Genomic DNA, 6000 nt, shown 5'->3' on the forward strand with positions numbered 1-6000 from the left:
TAAAAAATACAAATAAAAGTGCAATTTAATCCCTTTTGGAAAGTTTCATGGTACTACAAAATGAAAACAAATTTTCTACATATTGCCATGTAAGGACATAGTGATCCTACCTTCTAGAAGGTATAACAACCCTGGTACCACCTCAGAATCAGAAAACATCATTTGTTAGATGTCAGCAACTTGACCTTCAACTGTCCAGTTGACAAAACAGTAAGAAATGAAGTTGTTTTCTTTATACATTTCCCAGGATGTTGTATTTTGTTATAACAGCACAAATGTACTAACATTAGCTAAATAACAAAGAAATTAAGAATTAAAACACCACACTTCTAATGGAACTGCTCTTAACAGTGGGTGGTGGAAGTAAAGCACATGCTCAGACATTATTTCCATCTACTATAAGTAGCAGTGTTTAAAATAGGCCAGATCAAACAAGAATAAGGGATGACAAACCAGATAAAACAGAAACCGGTGCCCACTGTACCTCTTCAAACCTCTGGGTCATCAATAGGATGATGGAAGACACCTTAAGAGTCAGTGCAGAGAAAAACAGGTAGAAGTGGGCAGTTGAGGCCCTTGTCTGTTGTGTAACTAGTAAAGATCTTTTGCCAATTGGTTGGCTTTCTTTTTAATCTTGCTGGCTATGTCCTTTGCCATGCAGAAAATTTGCAGCTTAATGCAATCCCATTTATCCAGCTTTTCTTTGATTTGTTCTGTTTCTGAATCTTTAGTTAGAAAGTTTCCACCTGTGCCTAGGACGCCTAGAATTTCCCCTATCCCTTACTCTAATATTTTTAGGGTATCTGATCTTACTAGCTATACAAGAGACAAGGGCCTCACATCTAAAATATATTTAACCCCCCTAAAAACATCCTTAAAAAAAAAACATTAATACATGGGCTAAAGACTTCTCTAAAGAAGAAGAAATAAGAACGGCCAGTAAACACATGTTCAACATGTCTGGCCAAAAAAAAAAAAAATACAAATCAAAACAACACTGAAATTCCACTTCACCTCAGTTTGAATGGCCATTATCAAGATGTGGCCAAAAGGGAAAGCTACAACATGGTTGGTGGGAGCATAAACTAGTTCAGCCACTCTGGACAGCAGGATGGAGGTTCCTCAAAAGACTAAATAGATCTCTCCTATGACCTGGCAATCCCACTCTTGGACACTTACCCAAATGACCACAAAAAAAGGCCCTATGAAAGCTGCCAACACAACCATGTACATTGCAACATTACTTATCATAGCTAAGATATTGAATCAACCCAGAGAACCTCTCAATAGATGAACTAATTCAAAATATGTGGTATATATACACAATGGAATTCTATGCTTGCATCAGAAAGAATGACATTGCCTCATTCGTCAGGAAATAGACTTGAAAAATATAATACTAAGGGTAGTAAGCCAGATCCAAAGAAACGTGGGGTGCATGGTTTCCCTCATTTGTATAACTAGACTAGGTCTAGGATATTCTTAGCAGAGGATCACAATAGCTATGTGCATATGACCATATAAAATGATGCTTGTCATAATGAGCTCCAAAAAATGGAAACGAGGGGTTTTTTTAGTGTACTGTTTGCAGTTACTTTCTTTTTTCTTGGGATTTTCCCCTGTTGTCAACTTTTTTTTTCTGTAGCCTTTGTCTTCGGAAGGGAAGGGAAATCACAGAAATGATGGAACAAAGGTGAACCAATCCAACAGTGATACTTACTAGACACCATGTTTGAAATGAAGTGAGAAGGGGAATTGGGAAAGGAGAAAAGGGAATTGGGAAAAGGGGAATAGTACAAAATGAGGGAAGGCAAAACACTGATCACAAAACAAATTTGACTTATGTAACTCTAGTCCCTCTGTACATCACCTTTACAATTTAATTTTTAAAATAATTAAATTAACTTTAAAAAATTAAAAATGAGCAGCAGAGCAAGGGGGTCACAAGTATAGCCAGAATGGCTAAATTGCCAAACTGAGCCTCAAAAGTCCAAAAGCAAGAAACAAGCAAAACTTGGCTGGGAAAGTAGCTCAGCGGTAGAGTGCATGCCTTGCAAGCATGAGGCCCTGGGTTCGATTCCTCAGCACCACATAAACAGAAAAAGCTAGAAGTGGCGCTGTGGCTCCAGTGGTAGAGCGCTAGCCTTGAGCTGAAGAGCTGATAGACAGCACCCAGGCCCAGAGTTCAGGCCCCATGACAGACAAAAAAGAAAAAGAAAAAAAAAAGAACTAGTAAAATAGAAGAAAATGAAGATGAGCATATGTGGAATAAAAAAGGACCACAACTAGATAGTGAATATTCAAGATGGTTGGTAAACTTCAGATCTGAAATAAATTGTTTAATGAAGTTGTTGGGGTTTGGTTTGGAAATTTTAGTCATTGAAAGAATATGGATTAGAATCAGACTGAGCTTGAGAAAAGACTGGTGTGCTAACATCGCCCACTGCAATTCCTGCTTATTTTTCTCTTATGAGATGTCATTCTTCTCATCACACTTCTAATGTGCTGGGATGTACTTTTGTATTTTTGATCTTGCTCCATTAATTGATCTGATCAGCATGGGCAGAACTTTTTTTTAGTGTAATTAAAAATAAATTTTGATGGATCAAAGATCTCGGAGTCAAAGCAGACACCCTGAAAACATTATAGGACAGAATAGGAGAAACCCTAGCTCTCCTTGGCACAGGCTGCAATTTTCTTTTGGGGGGGTCGTGTCATGGGGCCTGAACTCTGGGCCTGGGCGCTGTCCCTCAGCTCTTCAGCTCAAGGCTAGCGCTCTACCACTTGAGCCACAGCGCCACTTCTGTTTTTTTTCTTTTTTGCTTATGTGGTGCTGAGGAATCGAACCCAGGACCTCATGCATGCAAGGCAAGCGCTCTACCACTGAACTACCTTCCCAACCCCTTTTTTTATTTTTTTCATTTTTATATTTTGCGTCCGGTTGTGGGGCCTGAACTCTGGGCCTGGACGCTGTCCCTCAGCTCTTCAGCTCAAGGCTAGCTCTCTACCACTTCAGCCACAGCGCCACTTCTGGCTTTTTTTCTTTTTGCTTATGTGGTGCTGGGGAATCAAACCCAGGGCCTCATGCATGCAAGGCAAGCACTCTACCACTGAGCCACCTTCCCAGCCTTCTAAATTTTTTTTTGTCGGTCGTGGGGCTTGAACTCTGGGCTTGAGCGCTGTTCCTCAGCTCTTCAGCTCAAGCCCAGCACTCTACCGCTTGAGACACAGCACCACTTCCTGAAATTTTCTTAATAGAGACCCAGAAACACAACAAATCAAAGAAAGGTTGGACAAATGGGATTGCATGAAGTTGCAGAGCTTCTGTATGCCAAAGGACATAGCTAGCGAAATCAATAGAAAGCCCACGGATTGGGAGATCTTCATTAGCTATACAACGGGCAAGGATCTCATCTAAAATATACCTGGAACTCAAAAAATTAAATCCCCCAACAACAAATCCTCAAAGAAACAAGTGCCCAATAAATAAGTGGCTAAAGACTTAAAGAGAAACTTCTCTGAAGAGGAAAGAAGAATGGCCAGTAGACACATGAAGAAATGCTCAATCTCTCTAGCCATAAAAGAAATGCAAATCAAAACAACTTTGAGATTCATTAAAACATTAAAGCTTTGTTAAAAAAAAAAAAACTTCTGAGATTTCAAAAGCTGTTTTAGTGTCTAAAGATCATAATTGGAGGATTGGGAAGGTGGCTCAGTGGTTGAGTGCTTGCCTTGCATGCATGAGGCCCTGGGTTCGATTCCTCAGCACCACAGAAGCAAAAAAAGCCAGAAGTGGCGCTGTGGCTCAAGTGGTAGAGCACTAGCCTTGAGCTGAAGAGCTGAGGGACAGCGCCCAGGCCCAGAGTTCAGGCCCCATAACTGGCAAAAAAAAAAAAAAAAAAAAAAGTTCATAATTGGAAACAAAAAAGAACATCACTCTGCCACATAACTAACCATTTATATTCTCCCTCTCCAAGACACAAGATTCCCTGCAAGTAGTGGGAGACAGGCCTCTACCCCCCATAGCTGTAATTGTAGAGAGGTCTGCCTGCTAGGTATCTCTCATCTTCCTAGGTTCCCATTTTCCTCTCACAAACAAGACAATAATCAGCTAATGTTAGTGGAACTTCTCAGTGTGTGTGGTGAGAGCAATAGAAGCAGCACCTTGCTATGCAAACAGTGAAGAGCCTGTGTGAATGCTCAGGTTTGGCCCTTGGAACAGCTCTGTAGAAAAGCAGAATTCTCCACAATAGTCTTTGAGTAACCAGAGAAACAAGTCCTATCCACAATTGCCACACTATGTTATTTTAAATGTTCTATTTTTATTAACAATTATCAGATCTGCAAAGACACAGTAAGTGTGAAAAGCAGGGGAAAAGTTGGCTGTTGTGAGAGAAACCAGATATTAAATAGATGGATTTCAAGGTACTAAAACAACAACAATAATAATAATAATAATAATGACATACAGGAAATACAGTCTCTTTTGGTACATGAGCCTAGTGGGAGAGGTAGGGAAAATAGTGAGGGTGACTGAGTGGAAAATGTATATATAAAAAGTTAATACATACCCAAATGCAGGTGGCTCATGCCTGTAATTCTAGCTTCTCAGGTGGCTGAGATCTGAGGATCAAGGATTAAAGCCAGCCTGAACAGGAAAATCCATGACACCCTAATTTCTAATAAACTAATCAAAATACTGGAAGTGAAAGTGGTTCATGTGGTAGAGAGCAAGTCTTGAGGAAAAAATAAAGCTCAAGGACAGTGCCTAGATAAGATCAAAAGAAAGTTTATACATTAGTTATGTACTTAGGGTTTCATTGTAACATTTTTATACATGCTTATAATGTATTCTATTCCCTATCACTGCTGTTATCCTCCCTTGATCATGTCGTAAAATAGTTTCAACGTGTTCATTGTTTTATTCTCATATAGACTATGTTTAGTCTCTTTTCTGTGAAAGTACTATATAAGCATTTACAAAAAACAGAGCAATGAAATCTGTTGAAAGTATTTTAGGATGGGTCTGGGAAGGTGGCTCAGTGGTAGAGCGCTTGCCTTACATGCATGAGGCCCTGGGTTCGATTCCTCAGCACCACATAAGCAAAAAGAAAAAAGCCGGAAGTTGTGCTGCAGTGGTAGAGCGCTAGCCTTGAGCTGAATTGCTGAGGGACAGTGCCCAGGCCCATGACCGGACCCCCCTCACCAAAAAAAGAAATTATTTTAGGAAAGAGAAGGGCCGAAGAATGAATTCAATGAATTAAATTGTATTCTTGTATTAAAATGTTACCATAAAACTCCCCTGTGTAACTGAAATAGGTTAATAAAAATATTTGTTTTTTAAAAAGAACAATTGATAGCCATTATCCTACTGAATGGTGAAATGACATGTACTTATAGCCTAAGGTCAGCAACAAGGTAAATATATTTACTCTCACCACTTTTAAGTTGCACTGTAACGTAGTTGCTAGCAAGGTCAATTTAACAATAGAAATATAAGTTTTTGGTTTGGGGGTTTATTTTTTTGATCGTGGGGCTTGAACTCGGCCTGGGTGGTGTCCCTCAGCTCTTCAGCTCAAGGCTAGCGCTCTACCACATGAGCCACAGCACCACTTCTGGTTTTCTGAGTGGTTCATTGGAGATAAGATTCTCACAGACTTTCCTGCCCAGACTGGCTTTTAACCACAATCCTCAGACCTCAACCTAGTGAGTAGCTAGGATTACAGGTGTGAGCCACTAGTGCCTGGCCGAGTGTAATCATCTTTCTGTGCAGATTACATTATCTTTTTATTTGTGCCATCATGAGGCTTGAACTTAGGAACAGTGTGCTGTCCCGAGGTTTTTCACTCCAGGCTAGAGCTCTATCACTTGAGCTGCAGCTCCACTTCTGGCTTTTTGATGATTAATTGGAGATGAGAGTTTCGTGTACTTCTCTGCCCAGGCTGGCTTCTAAATATGATCCTCAGAAATCAGCTACCTGACTAGCTAGGATTACAGGAA

The sequence above is a fragment of the Dipodomys merriami genome, unplaced genomic scaffold (assembly GCF_024711535.1).
Source record: "Dipodomys merriami isolate MVZ:Mamm:240054 unplaced genomic scaffold, mDipMer1.0.p SCAF_151, whole genome shotgun sequence".
Taxonomy (NCBI): domain Eukaryota; kingdom Metazoa; phylum Chordata; class Mammalia; order Rodentia; family Heteromyidae; genus Dipodomys; species Dipodomys merriami.